This window comes from Choloepus didactylus, chromosome 7 (genome assembly GCF_015220235.1).
Source record: "Choloepus didactylus isolate mChoDid1 chromosome 7, mChoDid1.pri, whole genome shotgun sequence".
Lineage (NCBI taxonomy): Eukaryota > Metazoa > Chordata > Mammalia > Pilosa > Megalonychidae > Choloepus > Choloepus didactylus.
The window spans coordinates 98,049,771-98,069,319 of NC_051313.1; positions in this window are offsets into that span (position 1 = coordinate 98,049,771).

The window sequence follows — 19,549 nt, forward strand, 5'->3', positions numbered from 1 at the left end:
TATCTACATTACAGGGACCCTATAAGGGCTTAATAGATTAATATATGTAAAGCCCTTGGAGCCACACTAGCAAAGAGTAAACTATGTAGGTTTTAGTTACTACTTTAAAGACTGTGACTTGCTCACCCCATCCCACTGGTCTCTCTTTCTTAAACTATAAGCTGTTGTTTTACTGTATTTATCCAGTAGCCATGCTAATAATTCTATTTTTTAAAAAGGGAAGGAAGTAAGTTTGGTATGATAATTTCTTAGTAGAATCAGTAAATAAATCAGTGATGTAGGAATCAAAATGATCACCATTTATATTTTCCAGATTTTGACAGGGTTTTGCATTAAATTTATCATCCTGGAGTTTTTCTAGAGTCGAGTCTATTTCCCTTTGGAAAATGGGGCAGAGTTTATCAGTCTCTAGTGTTCTGTTTTTCATTATTTCTCCAGAGATCCACAACAATTATGCAGTCACATCCACAAGTTGATTGAATAACTAAGATACATTTTGTGTGAACTCCTTTAAAACAATCAGAAGTCCCCCTTTACAGTCTTGGACTTCAAATCCTATTCAGATATTTCTCCACTTTCTAATTTGGAGATTATTGTCCTTAATAGAGAAGATGGGAGCAAGTAGTGGTTAATAGTTTTGCTTGCCCTCTGGTATCCTTTATCATTGCTCTATTGGCCGCTAGTTTTGCTTTGTTTCGTTTTGTTTTGTTTTCATTTTTATTGAGATATATGCACACACCATACGATCATTCGTGGTGTACAATCAACTGTTCACAATACCATCAGATTGTCGTGCATTCCTCACCCCAATCAATTTTTGAACATATTCCTTACAGCAAAAAGAATAAAAATAAGAATAAAAAGTACAAGTAAAAAACATCCAAATCATTCCATCCCACCCTAGTTTTCGTTTAGTTTTTGTCCCCATTTGTTCTGGTTTGCTAATGCTGCCCGGAATGCAAAACACCAGAAGTGAATTGGCTTTTATAAAAGTGGGTTTATTTGGTTACACAGTTACAATCTTAAGGCCATAAAGAGTCCATTAACAAAGGGTACTTTCACTGGAGAAAGGCCATTGGCATCTGGAAAACAGCTGGGAAGGCATGCGGCTGGCGTCTGTTTGTTCCCAGGTTGTGTTTCAAAATGGCGTTCTCCAGAATGTCTGCATCAGCTTCCAACGGCCATCTTCAAAATGTCTGTCTCAGCTCCAGCTAGCTATGTGCTCCTTCTGTCTGGGCTTATATAGTGCTCCAGTAAACTAAACAAGGCCCATGCTGAATGGATGGGGCCACACCTCCATGGAAATTATCCAATCAGAGTTATCACTTGCAGTTGGGTGGGTCACATCTCCGTGGACACTGAACCAATAGGTTCCAACCCAATCCACACTAATACATCTGCCCCCACAAGAATGTATTAAAGAATATGGTTTTTTCTGGGGGACATAAATATACAAACTGGTACACCATTTTTCTACTCATCCATCCATATACTGGATAAAGGGAGTACGAGCCACAAGGTTTTCACAATCACGCTATGTATAGCTTAACTATGTATAAGCTACATTGTTATACAATGTTCTTTAAGAATCAAGTGCTAGTGGGTTGCAGTTTCTACCGTTCAGGTATTTCCTTCTAGCTATTCCAGTTACACTAGAAACTAAAAAGGGTTAATCTATGTAGTGCTTAAGAATGCCCTCCAGAGTGACCTCTAAACTCCATTTGAAGTCTCTCAGCCACTGAAACTTTATTTTGTTTCATTTGCTTCCCCCTTTTTGCTCAAGATTTTCTCAGTCCCATAATACCAGGTCCATGCTCATCCCTGGGAATCATATCCTGCCTATTGCCAGGGAGATTTACACACCCTGGGATTCAGTCCCTCGTAAGGGGTAGGACAGTGAGTCCACCTACAAGTTAGCTTAGCTAGAGAGAGAGAGTGGCTACTAGTTCTTGGTCTAGACATAGATGTAAAACCCATTTTGTCCCCCTGACATTTTTCTGGATGTTTATCTTCTCTCTTTTCTAAGTTGATTTATGCCACTCACCTGAAGGGAGAATTTCTAGGGCTAGTTTTTGCCATAGTTGGTGGTAAGATGTCTGGACTCAGCTTCAATGGTCGAAGTTTGTTGCAACTGCCTGGGATCTTGGATGGAAATTGTAGAAATTAGCAGAGTTGGACCCAGTAGACTGATGATGTAGTGAGGCAGAAATCAAGTCATATGGTTGACAGTGGTTGTCACCTTTTCCAGATAACCTGGACTCTCCTGAACAGTGGCACTTACCGTCCCTCTGTTGCCCATTTATGCTATTGTGTTAACCAGACCTTTGAGGAGTGTTACAAAGTTCATTGGGAAAGTTCTTGGTACAGAGGACTGAGTTAGGTGTCTTGAGCAAATAGGGATCTATGAGAAAGGACTTCGTCCTCAAAGAAGCCCCCTCTGATGAATTGGGATCAGACATACACACAGATGATGTCAGCATAGGATGGTATGTGGTGAGGGTCACATGACTGATACAAATCAACCACTACAGGAGTCCAGGGAAGGAGAACTCTTCTAGCAAAATTAAGAAAAGCTCTTTTAAGGATTTCGCTTTTAATCTGAGCCTTCAAAGACCATCTGGATGTCAGGAGGTGGAGGCTGAAGATCGGCTGAGCCAATGTGTAGAAGGCTGAGACGCATGAGACGACACATTGCACTGAATTATGGAATGTGTGGGTGAAGCTGCTCATTTTAAAATAGAGGTAAAGTGGGAAGAGAGTGGAATTTGTCTGGGCATTCTCATTGATAAAACGTGTAGAATCTTGCTCAGAGTTCTCGGGGAGAAGTAGTAACTGCACTGAAGAGTAATCATTCTTAGCGATGCCAACTGTAGCTCATCTTTCTGCCCAGATGCCCCTCTTCCACTCCCCCTCACCAGCAGTGCTGGGGAGGGGCATGAAGGTGATGTAACAAGAATTGTGACACAAGTTTGTCTTAGTTATAAGCTAATGGTAGCCTTCTCTTGCCAGATGGGGCGTATTTGAAGGTATTCTCAGCCCTTCTCCAGAAATGTTCCTAACTGAAGGAATTGATGCCTGAAAGATTGGGGCATCCTGGCAGTAAAGGTCATGGGTTAGACTTCCATGTTGGATTTAAACAAATTCTTATATGGTTATGTCAACACATATTACTACTGGCATTGTTTGTGCAAATAATGATAATAATGGAGTTGTTTTTGGATTTCCCTCAGTTGATGAATTTGATGATGTTTTAACCAAGCTAGCACTTTCAAGCAAGTTATATGCATTCCCCTTGACAGTGTTCCCAATGAAACAGGCCCTATTGTAGCAGACCATAAACATTAGTGTTTTAGTTCCTTGGCTACTTGAGCAAATGTCATGCAAGGGGTTGACTTAAATATGGGAATTATCAGCTCACACTTTTGAGGCTAGGATAGGGTCCAAATCAAGGTGATGCTTTCTTCCCAAGGACTGGTGTTCTGGGGCTGGTTGTCAGTGATCCTTGGTCCTGGGCTCCTTTGTCACATGAATTGCACATGGCTGTCTTTCCTGGCCTCTCCCTTCTCTTCCTGGTTCCATTGATCTTCAGATTCTTGCTTCCCATGACCTTCAGATTCTTGCTTCCCATGGCTTTCTCTCCTGCCTGCCTGAATTTCATTTCACGGATAAAGAACTCCAGTAATAGGATTAAGACCCATCCTGATTGAGGTGGGCCACACCTTAACTGAAGTAACCTCATCAAACTGGGTTCATATCTCAGGAATGGATCAAGTTTAAGAACATGTTAGTCTGGGGTGCATACAACTCCAAGCCACTAAAACCAGGTTCCCATTACTTTGTGCCCTGCCCTACTCTAATTTGAACCTGTATTCCTCTCATGCTTTGCAGAAGGCTACAGTGACAGAGTATGGCCTGGGGTTGACCATGCCCCACCTGCCTACTCATTAGGCTGCTCATAAGGAGCTCTGGCCTTCTGCTCTAAAACAACTGGTTAAATGTGTTATAAGACCAAGGCCAAAAGTCATATTATACTCATATCAGAGAAGAGTCAGAATCCAAATCTAAGCACCCCCAACTGTTCTCTTAAGATGGCCCCATGCTAGACCCTAAATTATACTATTTTAGAACTGGATAGTAGGTAAAAGGGTTACATGTCCTAGGACACAGACAGGAGGGCCTGTGTTAGAAGTGGTACATACATATTTGGAGGCAGCATAGCAACCTTGATAGAATAAAGGGTTTGCTATTTATTCTTGTGTCAAGCTACTAACAAGCAAGTTACCTAACTAAAATAGTTTCCTCAACTGTAAAATAGCTCAGATGGCTGACGTTAAATGGGGAAATGAAATACACAACTTTTAACACAGGTCTTTATAATAGCAGTCAGTCATTATCGAGGACAAAAGATGAAAGAGGTAAGTAAAGATTGAGGAAGGTGCACATCGATCAGTTTTGTATCAGATTTAAAATTCTGCTGGACACAAATTATTTCTGCTAAAATTATTCTTGGTGGAAGCTCAATTGATACCAGCTTTTAGTAAGGGAATTCATGGTCCTTAAAAAAAAAAAAGAATATAAATTACATGTCTCAAACTTAGTTGCCCCACAAAATGATTTTAATAGGAGGCTTGTTTAATCATAAGTGGTCACTGAAAAACAAAACTTGCCCATTAGAGCGCTAGTTGGCATTGATTCTGGTAAAGCACACCACGATTCCAGGTTTCTCATCTGTTAAAGATGGGATTGTAAGAATGTTCAAGTCCCTTCCATCTTGAACATTCTATGACTCCAAAATAGACTCTCAGCCCTAATTTGCTTTTAGCTCCTTTCCTTTCCAGAACATTGACATATAAGGTAGGACATGCTTTCTACACATCTCTAAATTATACTTTAAACACACAGTGTGTAATATAAGGGACATTGTACATAGTAAGCTCTTTGTCTCTGTGTATCATGGAAGGTCAATCGTGTATCTCAGCACTTCTTGGGGAAGCAGCCCTAAAGGGGAATGGCCAGAGTGTGGAACAAAGTGAGACCCTCCTCATCTGGATTTAACATGTCAGGATTTTATTTGGCCTCTAATAGTCCCCAATGTTTAGAGAATATATTTGAGAGCAAGCTTTATGATTTTTTACACCACACATTAAATTTACCCCCAAAACAGGAAGGCATTGATTGGAGGTGATTTAAATGTGGCCCTGCATGAAATGGGGTCAGAGGATTAAACAACAACTCTAGTGCCCTGGCTGGCCCAAGAGCCCAAGACCCAAGTGAGCAGGGGCTGTGTCTGAGGATCTGCTGGGACCTCCAATCAGGTTTCCGAAGAAGCAGATTTAGGAAAAGAGTTGAAGAAAGTACAACGTTTGGATAAAAGGAAAAAGAAAGTGAAATGTTGGTGGGTGAAAAACACCAGCGAAGAAGGAATGCCGGGAGTTTTTGTTATAGACTGAGTTAAGAAGTGCTGCTCTTGCAGGCCTTCCAGAAGGTGTTCTTGAAGGGAGTCAGGTCTGTCTTACGGCGCTGGGCTTTCCACCCCATGTCTAAGTGTTTGGTGGTTGTCTTCCCCATTTTACCGATGAGGAAGCTGAAACCCAGAGAGGGCATGTGATTTGGCCAAGGTAAGTGGTGTTGCCAGAGTTCAAATGAGGCCCCTACTCGGAGTCCTGCTCCAAACACTGAAGCTCACTGTGGGGGGAGCCGGCCAGAGAGCCTCAGACCACGCCCCTAGGCACAATTACAGCTGCATTTTCTAGCATCACACTGGCCACCACCTTTCTAACCAAGATGTTACTTTGCCTACAAGCTATGTCAAAGTGACTTTAAATTATTTGGAAAGTCCACATTATCTAGTTTGAGTTTTCAGTTATGGATTTGGGGGAAAAAATGTTGGGAGAATCATTCAGACAAATCTCCAAATATTTAAATACCTGATTTAAAGCTTTAAATTATTCAAGTGCTTTTACACTCATTAGTATTGATTCTGTGATGCCATTGAGAAAAAGAAACTGCAAAGTTGTAAAAGTTAAATATCAAATAATATCAATAAACCTATTACATTGGATTTTCAGAAAATAAACCATATGAAGTGTTCATAATTCTGCTTAAAAAAAAAAATCAACAATAGTGTGTATTTATAAAACCACGGGCACTTATTTCTTCAGCATCATCAACCTTTTGAGTCTCAGGTTTTCCCAGACACTAAAGACAGACAGTGCCAAATTGTTTTGGCCACAGGTAGGTATATAGCATCTCTGAAACTTGCTTCACCCCAGCTCCTGTTTGTGATTCTCCAGAGAAGTTTGCCCCCTGCCTGCTCTGAGCTAGGCACCATGCCAGTTGCTAGGGAAACAACAGTGAAAAGATAGCCTCATTCTGGGAAAAAGACAAGGACAAGCAAACAAAATAATTACCAATTATGGTAACTTCTCTGAAAGAAACAAGCAAGATATTTACACTGAGAACACTATCTTAGTTACTTTTGTCACTAAGATAATATAACATTGGAGTTTTGACCTCTGGTTGGACTTGAAGTTTCTGTTTTCCTTAACCGAATTACATATGCCTAGAAGTTTCACGTCTCTAGAAAGTCATCTGAAACCTTTTGATAAAGTTATCTGTTCTCCACTGGAACAATAGTCCATCACCGTGCATGAATCAGTTGTACACTTGGCTGTGAAAATTCTGTGAACACTCAGACACCTGGCAGTTCCTGCAGCTGCACTGCTGGCATGTGATGGCCAGTCTTCTCCTGAGATAACTTCTCCTTGCAGCCCTGCATCGTGGTGTGATCTCTGATGATTTTTTAAATTGACCATTAGTAATCCAGATTTAACTGAAATCTAGCTGTGTACAGTAGTACCAATGTCTACTGAGGACAAATGGGTGAATTCATTCTTGGCAATGGCACCTGCACAGACCATGACAGCTAGGTCACGTCCTTCCTGGCAGCTGGCAAGTTTATTCAATGTGAAGGATAAAAAAAATCTCCATTTCAGAAAGGCACTGGTTATTAATAGCCCTGAGGTTATCAGTGACACATCTTAATTATCTCAAAAAAGTGGGCCCAAATATATTTCAGAATGAAGCATGGTGAAATGTCAAATCCCACCAATGTTAAGAATTAATGGGCTTTTGTCACAAAAGGTATGTGTGATGGTTAAGTTCATGTTTCAGCTTGGCCAGGTTATGGTACCCAGTTGTTTGGTCAAGCAAGCACTGGCCTGATTGTTACTGTAAGGACATTTCATGGACTTAAATCATCAGAAAGTTGATTGCATCTATTGCTGATTACAACTATAATCAACTGAAGAGACTGCCTTCAACAATGAGGGACATCTCATCCAATCAATTGAAGGCATTAGAAAGAGAAGTGATGATTTCAGCAGTCAGAAGAGAGAATTTCCATCTCTACTTCAGCCAGCCAGCTTCTCCTGGGAATTCACTGAAAACCTCCATAAGGTTTCCTAGCTTGCGGCCTGCCCTATGGAATTTGGACTAGTGCATCCCCACAGTTGCATAAGACATTTTTTATAAAAATCTGATAATATTTACAGATATCTCCTGTCAGTTCTGTTTCCGTAAAGAACGCTGACTAATACAGTTTGTGTGTTTGTGTGTTTTCATTTTTTAAATAAATGTGTAGAACAAAAAGAGAATTAAAGAGCTACCTGATCTCCTATGAACTTAATATATAAATTCTGCTGCACTGTGGCATCAGATACAGAACTGAAGAAAAAAATAGTTGTGAAGGTGAAGGACAGCATTGAGAACTGTTTTTAGAATCCAGCAACAGATGAGGTGTTTTTTTAAAGGCACTCAGTTGAGTCTTATTTGATCTTATGACCTGACCTCTCTTACCTATTTCTCAGGAATAATGAGCACCCCAAATTTTCTGATAGCTCCCGATGAGAAATGAATGGAGACATAGTAGATCAGTCCAGCGAAGAAATTAAAGAAATCCATAGGTCACACAATTATTAATCTTTAAACTTATTACTCCTTCCCATGGTCGGTTATAGCTGGGTTGTGGGGCTGTGGCCATGGGCAAAAGGGTGCGGTGATTTGCCAGAGAGCTTTATGGACATGACTTCAAAGACTGTGACATGTATCCTTCATTTGCAGCTCTTAGAAATAACCTTTTGGGCACTGAGTAAAGACACAGAAAACATTCGTCAGCTGCTGGCAAGACCAGGTAGGGAAGCGGAAGGAGCTGCAGAGAAGACAGGATGATAAATGGTGTGAGAGCCAGGTTAGAGAAAATAGAATAAAGAGCACAAGGGGAGGAAATGACTTTCCAAAGGAGTCACTTGAAATTGGTGGCCTTGTCTCTCTCCCTTCAACAATAGACAAAAAAAAATTTGAGCTAATATCTATTAACTTTCTCTGTTTCTTCCCCCATTTTTGAACCTTCTCAAACCAGGACCCAGACAAATCACTGAGTGGAAACATAGCTAAATATTGATAGGGACAAGGGTGTTCATTGTAGTGTTTATAATCATAAAAAAATTGATAATCTAATAGGCCCAACAGGTTAAGTAAATGTGGTACATCATTCGTGGGATGGACTGCTATGGACCAAACATGCTTTGGAGACAAAGTTAATGATGTGCAAAAATGGTCATGGAAATATTGGTCAATGGAAAAGCAAGTTATCAAACAATTTGTTCCACATTTTTCCAATTTGCTAAAATATGGTTTTATGTGTATGAAAAAAAGACAGGAAGGATGCACATCCAAATGTCAACAGCAATTATAGCTGGGTGGGAGAATTATAGGTGATTGTTATTTTCTCCTCTGTGTTTTTCTAACTTTTGCAAAATTTCTGCAGTAAACATTTATTATTTGTATAATGGGAGGGCTATTAAAATTTTTCTGAAAGAATCCAGCCCATCACCTAGTGCTTCAACCTAGCGGAAATGAATGTTTTTCAAAAAGTGGGAGAAATGCTCTTTCCACTCATAGAGACTGCTTTTGGTTTCTAAACCATGGCTATATAGAAAAAGAACACTTTAATTTTTGTAGGGAGGCAAGTAGTCATGCAATCTTGCACAAGTAATTAAAATAATTTTCAAATGAATTGGTAACCCCTTGGGGTTTTAGATAAGACACCAATCAGAGATCCAAGTTTATACTCCACCACTTATCACCGGGAAACCTGAGGCAAGTCAGTTCATTCAGAGTTAGATTCCCCATCTGTAAAATCATTTCTCTCTTGCATACCTCACAAGATAATTATTAGGTCCCCAAACCCCCAAATTACATAGAAAGTAAGGAGAGGCCATTCTCACAGAAATACAGAGAAGACTCCCTTTTTTTTTTTTCTTTTTTTTGCTTTTCTTACAAGACCAGAGAGGAGACTAGTTCAGAAAGAAAAAACCCTGCACAGAGCGAGCTACTGGAGACAAGCAGTGCCTTGTTCAATGGAAGTAAAAGCAAAGGAGGCAGGATATGTTACCAGACATATCCAAGGTCGGTGCAGGGATGCAAGTGCAAAACAGTGTGGGCTTTACAGCTCAATGTTTTGACTGCTCGGCCATCTGGCAGTATCAGTTCCAGCCAACCTGGTTCTGAATCTCTCTTCCGCAATGCTCCTTAGCCATCTCCACACAAAGAAGGAGGGGAATTGTATTTCCCATTGTAGTGGGTCACAGACAAACGGGAAAAGTAGCCAACACGTGGCATCAGCATCCTTTTTGTCCTTTTCTCATCTGCCTTGACGTAGACTGCATTCTCTTCCCTTCCTCATTTTCAAAACAACTTCTAGGAGTCATTTACCCACCAGTAAGAATAAATTTAAATCCGAGTCTCTTCCCCCAGAGGCATTTTAACCTCATTTCATATGGCAGGGTGAAAGACTCTGCCGAATGTTAGGAAAATTGAAGACAATAGTGAATGGGGTAGAAGGAAAGGAGGGAGGTCAGTTGAATTTAGAGGAGAGGCCACTCACTTTTCCTCAGGGAAGGGGCAGCTATTCTTCCCCACCCTAAAGTCTGGTCTGGAAGCAAAGTCAGTGGGAAACACACTGTTCATGGAAATGGATAATTTGAGGTGCTGAGTGCCTTCTTTTAAACTCCAAAGATCAGAATGAAACACAAACTATGCACTGGCCTGGGGCTCCACATGATTCAGGCTCTGCTCACCTCTACCCTGTCATCTCTAGCATTCCAGCCACACAGGGTGTGACGGTTAAATTCATGTGTCAATGTGGCTAGCTTATGGTGTCCAGTTGTTTGGTTAAGCAAGTTCTAGCCTGATTGTTACTCTGTGCATATTTCATAGATGAATTGGCATCTTTAGTCAGTTGATTGCATCTGTGACTGATTGCATCTACTATCAACCAAGGACATTGCCCTCAGCAATGAGAAGAGTCTCCTCATCTAATCAGTTTGAGGACTTAAAGCCAGAACTGAGGATTTCAGGATTCAGAAGGAAGAATTCCTGCCTGTATTTCAGTCAGCCAGCTTCTCCTGGGGAATTCAACTTCACCTTCATCAGAATTTCTAACTTGCAGCCTGCCCTGTGCAATTCAAATTTGCCAATCCCCCACTCATATGAGCCAATTCCTATAATCTCTTAATATTTACATTATATATATATCCTGTTGGTTCTATTTCTCTGGAGTACACAGGGCTTCTTCTTGAACCAGCCAAGTTCATTCCTGCCTGGGAAGCTTTGCACTTACTGTTTTCTTTCCTGGAACACTCCCTCACCTCATTCATAGAGAGGGTTGCCACATGAAATACAGGACACCTAGTTAAGTTTAAGATGAATGATTTTTAGTATACTTATGCCCCAAATATTGAAAAGTACTCATTGTGTATCTGAAATTCAAACTTAACTGGGTGTTCTGTATTTTTATTTGCTAAATCTGGCCATCCTACCTAGGAAGCCCGCCCTAACCAGCTCCTAACCTACCCACACCCACACAACCTTTCAGCTCTGTCGCCCTCATCTCCTTACCCTGCTTTATCTTTTTTTAAAGCACCCACAACCAGATAAAATTAAATATTTTTACTGTTAGCCTTACCTACTAGCCCAACAAAAAGCTCCATGTGGGCAGAGACCTTATCCATTTTGTTCCTGGCTATCTTTCTGGTATCTGGCATGTAGTAAATACAGTTTCATTTGAAGGAATGAATGAATGAAAGTATAAATGAGTAAGTTTTACAAACACATTTGCCTTTCTTTAATCTTTGATTTTCGGATGTTTTACTTGAGGGAAAAATCAGATAATTTCCAACATGAGTTTTTGGTTGAGTTTTCTGTCCTTTGCATATACATAGTTTTTGCCTCCTCACCTCCTTCATCAGCCAGTAGTCACCTTCCTACTGGCTCTGACTTTCTGAAAATGTGCATCCTGTTTTAACTCTATTTTTCCCACCCTCTCCCCAATATGCATCCCCACCCCAGAACAGGCTGCACCCCTCTACCCAACTTCTCTGACGCCTGAAATTGCACAGATTTAATACTTTTGCATTAAGGCCTCAAAAATGCAAATGCACCCAGAAGATAACAATTGTCCATTCTCCTTGATTCAGATGAATTCATCAGATTATTTCCTGGGAGCGAAGTTTTGATGTGGAGCAATGAGAGAGGAAGACTGCTCACCGGGGCCTTGTGATTGGGTAAAAATAGACTTGGAATGGAAGAAGGGGGTCCAAAAAGTGAAATTAGGGTAAACTTCCATTTTGCCTAGGCCCTTGCTTTCTGTCTGTACTGACAGTTCTCAGCCCAGGGCTGCCTTCAGGATCATCGGCAACCCCCTCCTGTCCTTTCTCTTGACAATCAGCCCCTCAAGAAGACACTCTTGATGGTGGCTTCAAACCTCCACCAGTAGTGGTGGGTTAGCACAGTACAAAGCCGCGCTGTGAGAGTGGTTTAGGTTAGCTCTAGAAACCAGGGTACAGAGAGACCAAGTGACCCAAGGTCGGCCCCTGGGCCCCGCTCTGGACTGAAGCTCCCTCCCCGACTGTCCCTGGTCAGCAGCTGACGTTAGCACTTACTGAACCCCAAGCGATGGAGACTCGCAGTGGCCGGAAAGTGAAGCTTATGTTCCCGTAACAGACCAGATTGCTCACGCAGAGAGCCTCCTGATTGATTTTGGATTTCTTTGTGTGCAACTTCAAATCCCTGCCTTATATTTGGGTCAGAGCAAAGGGAGGGACACATGACTTGCTTTAAAATTAGCCTCAAAACCCATTGTCTAATGGCTTTAGTTTTCGTGAAATGGAGTGGTTTCTTGAGAGGACAAGCATGGAATTTCCAATTAGTCTGTCTTGTTGAGTCCTCTTGGAGAAAATACTTTAGCTTCATTGAGACTCAATGCTTCGACCTGTAAAATGGGATGTGGATTTTAGACACTGCTTGAAAGAAAAGAAATAAAGGGTCACAAAATAAATGTAACTTCTCAGCACATGGAGAACAATCCCATCTGGTCCCCAAAAGACAGGACAAAACTAGAGAGTGAAAAAATGCTTACTTTTTAAAATCATGCCAAAATGCTTACTTTCTGTCATGTCTTTGCCAGAGTCCAGTGTTGATACTCTGATGAATTAAGTGAGCTAAGAGAACATATTTTAAGGATTAAAAAAACACAAATTTTCTTTCTCAGTATTTCTGCTGGGACAGTGAGATAGCCTTTGTGCAGATTCAAACTCAGCAAAAAGAAACTAACAAATTGTCCTGACTGCTATCCTTCTTCAAGGACAGTTTCCCCAGAGTTCTGATTCATCTTGGCAACCTCTGCAAGTAAACATGACCAGAGGCTAAATAGATGCAAAGAACTGTATGTTACCATGTATGCCTTAAACGTTTCTTTATAGCAAGGAAACAGTTTCCCATGATATACTGAGTTAAAAGAATAGTCCATCATAATGACAGGAGCTCAGGGTTGGGCAAGACAATGCTGTAAAAATTGAGCCTCTTTTAAGTAGGGAGACAGGGAACACAAAACACTCAATAAGAAACCACCAAGTATGGGGTTCACCTCGGTTACAGTAGGATGGCTGACAAGGCAGACAAACCTGCAGCTTACTAGCTGTGTGGCCTTGGACAACTTGACTTCTTTGAACTTCAATTGACGCATCTGCCAAATGGGGACAATAACAGCAGCTATCTCAAGAGGCTGAGGCTGTTGTGAGGAATAAATGAGATAATGCTGGTGCAAAGCGCTTAGCAGAGCACCTGGCACATAGTCAGACCTCAGTAAATGCTCAATATTATTGGCAACTGTACTAGTTTTCCCAGGGCTGCCACAACAAACTGCTTCAAACTGGGTGGCTGAGAGCCACAGGAACTAGTTCCCTCCCAGTTCTGGCAGCCAAAAGTCTGGAATTCAAGGAGTTGGGAGGGCCACACTCCCTCTGAAGGCTCTGAGAGCAAATTCTTGCTTGCCTCTTTCTGCACCTGGTGGCTGTCAGCATTCCTTGGCTTGTGGCCACATTTCCGATCTCTGCCTCTGGGCTCGCATGGCCTTCTCTTCTCCCTCTGTGTCTCTTCTAAGGACACTTGTCATTGGATTTAGGGTCCACTCAGATAATCCAGGGTGATTTCGTCTTGAGATCCTTCCTTAATCGCAACTGCAAAGACCGTTTTCCCAGATAAGGTCACCTTCAAAGGCTTGAGGGTTCAGGATGTGGACATATTTTTGGGAGCCACCCTTCAACCCACTACAGCAAAATTTGTGTGGTTATGCAGCAAGCCAAGTAGCTCTGGCCTTACATCTAGGCAGCTGAGCCCCTCTCTTTAGAAGCCCCCTGTCACCAGGCACCCGGCACTGGCTCAGCGTAACCTGCAGCCCTAAACATTGGCTCTCATGACTAACACCTGCAGGCCCCAGGAAGCCTCCACATTTCTGGCCCTGTGTTCCCAAAATAAAAGGTAACCACACCCAAGTCTGTGCAGGCTTGTAAGTTGTACAACCGTGGACATTGGACATGGACACTGCCTTGGAGAGGAGGAAGACTGGCACTGCAGAAGCTCCTTGGTGAGAAGAAAGACAAATTAGTTAGCTCGCCAAAACCTTCCTCTCCGGTGGCCTGAATGCAATGGATTCTTCTTTCTCTTCATGTTCCAATTTATGCTCTGGAGTTACTTATGAATTACCACGATATTTGCAACTGTGCATGTTACTCTTAAACATGCGTAAATTTTAGGGCTTCACATAACAGGCACGAAACGCAGTACCAACTCTTTAAAATACTACATGGATCTAGATTTGTAAAGATATTTTTAAGAGATTTGGAAGATCATGACATAAATGACGGCAATTTATAGGATGAAATTTAAATGTTTTATAATCGTGTGTGCAATAGATCATATGTAACCCAATTACAATGTAGGACATATAAAATTCATGATTCATTTCCAAGTTGAAGAATTGCTTTGAGAATTTCATTGATAATTTCCATCACTGCTATCTCAGGAGGGCAATGTTTCTCCAAACTGAAATTTAAAGAAAGGAGTTAAGATTCAAGAAAATCAATCAACAGAACACAAATTATGTGAAAATATTGATTATAAAAACATAATGATTTTGTAGAAATGAAAGCAAAAATCATAAATTTTATGGAGAGATATATACTAAAAAGTAAATTGTGTGTGTCTTTATTTTACTACTAATTCAAACATGTTGATTCATTAACAAAACATCCACGTATGTGCAATAATAATGAAATCCAGTCATTAGAAAAATTTTGCCAACTTTCAATCATATAAGAACTGTAGATTTTCACTTTTTTTTTTCAGTTTTGTTGCTATAAAGGTATATTTGCCAAGGTGAGAGGACAGAACCAATTTTATCTCAGTATTAGACAGGTGATGTGTGGGTCTCCATTTGTATTCCCAACCCCAGCCCTGCAAAGCTGGGGGCTGACCTCTCTGTGCTTCAGTTTCTACCACTATAACATGGAGAAACATCTGCATTTGTTGATAGTTTTCTTGATTTAGGATTTCTTTCTCTGTCCTTTGGCAGGATGGCCCTTGGCCCATCTAAGATGGTTAATATTTCTGGCCTTCGAGGGAGGTTCTATAACATCCAGTGCACAGTATAGTGATTCACAGTCATGCAGCAGATCATGATTTACTTTGTAGAACAACATCTCCTGAACTACAAGTGTTTAACAGCCTCGAGCCACTGGTGTTCGAAACTTAGAAGAGCTTTTAGAGGTCTGCAAAATGTGTTGTTTTTCTGTCTCCCCTCGTCATATAGGTCCTAGATTTATGAATGAATAGGCTCTTCCAGCCAGATGCACAGAAGCCACTCGGTACAGCCTCTCCTAGCTGTGTATTTTGCTTTTTCTTCCCTTAGAATATTCCTTCCACTAATTCCTACTGATTGTGTTGCTTTTGTTTCTGAGCATGTGTTGTATTAAAATTCGAATGCAGCTTTTAAGAAAGCTTGGTAACTCTCACAGCTGGAGGCTTCCCCACGTTGTGTCTGCTTCCCAAGGTCTACACCCATGTGTAAGCCTCTGTCTCAGACAAGGGGGGCCCCAGGCCACCCCACCACCGCAAGATGTTGTGTGTGTCGCAAAGGTCTGCCTCCCTGAGGGCACCAGGCTGAACGAGGCTGACCTGCAGCCTGGCTTTGGGCTCCAGCCAGGGCTGAGATCAGGTGCCATCTCCCAACCCCCAGAGGGGACACCCTTTTCTATCTCAGCCACTCATTGGGACACTTTTTATAATTTGCATAAAAACATCTGTATAGGCTTGAGGTGGCCCCACTTGCACCTAAGTCTCTCCACAGTCTCTTTTTCTCCCCTCTATAAATCGGGGTCAGGAAGACAGGCAGTTCACCTAGATGAAGTAAAAGAAACATGTAAGACAATAGGTCCTAAGCTTTATACTGCAAACAAGAGTATCATCTGCCCAGGCCAACTGCCTTTTTGAGGTACACCCTTCACCTGGATCTGGGTCTTAACCTCCTGTTGTGCCCTTGCACCGATGCTTCAGGCCGTCCCTTGGCCCCAAGCCCACTCTCACCCTGAATGTAGACATCCATTGAATTGTGTCCCCATAAAGATATGTCCAAGTCCTAACCCAGTCCCGAGAATGGGTCTCCATTTGGAAAAAGGATCTTTAAAGAAGTTATTAGATAACATGATGCCAAACTGGATTAGGGTGAGCCTTAATCCAATATGACTGGTGTCCTTATAAGAAGAAGGAAATTTGCACACAGGAAAAGAGAGAGAGAGAGAGAGAGAGAGAGAGAGAGAGAGAGAGAGAGAGAGACGGCTGTGTGATGGAGGCAGAGACAGATTCATGCATCCACGAGCCAAGGAGTGCGGTGGATTGCCGACCACACACCAGCAGCGAGGCTCTGCTGACGCCTTAATCTCAGATTTGTAGTCTCCAGAACTGTGAGATGATAAATTTCTGCTGTTTAACCAATTAGCTGTGGTATGTTGTCATAGCAGCCCTGGATAACCAAGACAACAACACTTCCCTTTTGTTCCACATCCCAAAGCCACTAAACAGGTGCAAGGCTGCCCTCCCCTCACCAGACCCCAAACACTGTCAGTGGCTGTGATGATTTCAGGCCACCCATGGGGCTACTTACACCACTTTCCACCCCTGAAAGTCAAGGAAGGCCCTCCAAGACCATTTTAGTCAATGCTAATTGTGCCAGTTTGGATGTATAATACACCCAGCCCCAGCCCCCCACCCCAAAAAGCAGTCTTGTAGGGGCAGAGTTATTAATCTTTTTGATTAGGGTGTGACCTCTTGATGAAATGTTTCCATGGAGATTTGACCGCTCCTCCATTCATGGTAGGTCTTGATTATTTTACTGGAGTTTTTAAAGGGAGTTCACAGAGAGCAGAAGGACGAAAATGCTATGGGATATGCTAAGTCAGGACACCCAAATGCTTGCTGACACTTGGAGATGTGGACAGAAGGACATTTGGGGATGCTAAGCTAAGACATGAAGCCCAGAGTTTGCCCTGGAGAAGCTAAGAAAGGACCTCCAGATGCTTAGAGAGAAACGCCCTGGGAGAAGAAAGCAAGGATGCACAGGAGCTAAGAGAGAGTAGAGCTGAGAGAAACCCAGAGACATTTTGGAGAAAGCCATTTTGAAATGCAACCTGGGAGCAAAAGACCAGCAGATGCCAGCCATGTGCCTTCCCAGCTGACGGAGGTGTTCCGGACATCATCGGCCTTTCTTCAGTGAAGGTATCCTCTTGTTGATGCCTTAGTTTGGACACATCTATAGCCTCAGAACTGTAAATTTGTAACCTAATAAATCCTCTTTATAAAAGCCAATCCATTTCTGGTACTTTGCATAACACCAGCACTAGAAAACCAGAACACTAATAACCTCTTGCTTTATAAATAGTGTGATTTTTAGAATTTTTAGTTCTGTTCTGTAAAAGTTTGATGTACAAAAGGAAAAAAAAAAAAAAACAGTCCTGTATTATGCCTCTGCATTTTGCTCTTGTCCCTTCACAAACAAAGGATTGACTTGCTTCTAACACTGCTGACTAGTGTTATTCTATTTTCATGCTATCTCTTCTCGGATTTCTTTTTTATATTAACCTTCTCTACCTTCTTGTACTGTTTGCATCAAAAAATATTAAGCCTAATTTCAACTCTTTGTAACATCCTTTACTTTCTCAACACTCTATACTTCCTTCTGGTAGGTAGAATAACAACCCCCATCTCCACCAAAGCTGACCATATCCCAATCCCCCAAACCTGCAAATGTTACCTTATATGGCTAAGGGAGACTTTGCAGATATGATTAAGGTAAGGAATCTGAGATGGGGAGATTATCCTGGATTATCTGGGAGGGTCCAACCTAATCACGTGGGTATGTAAAATGTAATAGAGACATAAATGGGAATCACTACCACTTAGAGTGTGATAATCATGGTTCATGTCAGGACATCAGGAGCCAGGCTACAGCTTTCCTAGGCAGCGTTCATTTTTAACTTTCCTTAGTTAACCCCATCCTGTCCCCTTGCCTCCTACTGTGGTCACAGGGCCACTATGCTGGTGTATAGATAAGATTTTGTATAAATCTCAGCAATTTAAGAATTTGTGGAGGGTGTGATCAGAAATAATCAATGTGTCTGGAAATGTTATGAGGAAGCTTCCAGGTGCAAGATGAGATACCTCAAGTTGAGCTCTCCAAACCCACTCTATGCCATTCTCCCTTCTATTAACCAACTATTACTGAAGTAAAGTCTACTGTGCAGTAGTCAGACTCCAAATGCCCCCCAGTGATCCCCACATCTTAGTTATTTGGAACCCTTCTACACTGAATCAGGGTTGGTCTCTGTAGAGTACAGCAGAGTTGATGTACGCAACTTCCCAAACCAGATCATAAAGGGCATTGCTGCATCGGCCTTACTCTCTCAGCTGCTCATTCTAGGGGAAGGCAGCCACCGTGCTGTGAGGATGCTCAAGCAGCTCTGTGGAGAAACCCATGTGAAGAGGAACTGAGGCCTCCCACCACAGCTGGCACCAACTTGCCAACCATAATGAGTGAGTCACCTTGGAAGCAGAACCACCAGCTCCAGCTAAGCCTTCATATGACTGCAGCCCTCAGCTGAGACCTTTTGCAATCTCATGAAAGAATCTAAACCAGAACTGTCTATCCAAGCCACTCCCAAATTCACAACCCAGAGAAATTGTGAAATATAATAATTAAGCCACTAAATTTTTTTGATATTTTTAATTCATTATATTGAGATATATTCACATACCACACAGTCATACAAAACAAATCGTACATTCGATTGTTCACAGTACCATTACATAGTTGTGCATTCATCACCAAAATCAATCCCCGACACCTTCATTACCACACACACAAAAATAACAAGAATAATAATTAAAGTGAAAAAGAGCAATTAAAGTAAAAAAGAAACTTTGTTTGTTTGTTTGTTTGTTCCCTTCCCCCATTTTTCTACTCATCCATCCATACACTGGGCAAAGGGAAGTGCAGTCCATATGGCTTTCCCAATCCCATTGTCACCCCTCATAAGCTACATTTTAATACAATCGTCTTCAAGATTCATGGGTTCTGGGTTGTAGTTTGATAGTTTCAGGTATCTACCACCAGCTACCCCAATTCATTAGAACTGAAAATGGGTTGTCTATATTGTGTGTAAGAGTGCCTGCCAGAGAGACCTGTCGTCTCCTTTTGGAATCTTTCTGCCACTGACGCTTATTTCATTTCCTTTCACTAAGCCACTAAATTTTGAGGTAATTTACTACTCTGCAAATAAGTGGAGAAACTGAGATTTGAACCAGGTCTATGTAATTCTAAAATCCATAGCATTTCTACTTTGTCTCTACAGTGTGCTATCATGGAGTGTATTAAGATACCTTTAGCTTCTGACTCAAACAGTAAGAAAAAAATTATCTCACAAAACAAGCATTCTGGAGGCAGAGGGGTTCCAGAATTGATGAACTAAGCCACTCAGCTGTGTCTCCAAGGATCCAGGCATTCTCCTCCATGTCTTTATTTAGCCAGCCTCACTGAGCCTATCAGCTTATCTCCCTCATTTTCAAAATATGGCCACTGCACTCCAGGCACTTCATGAAG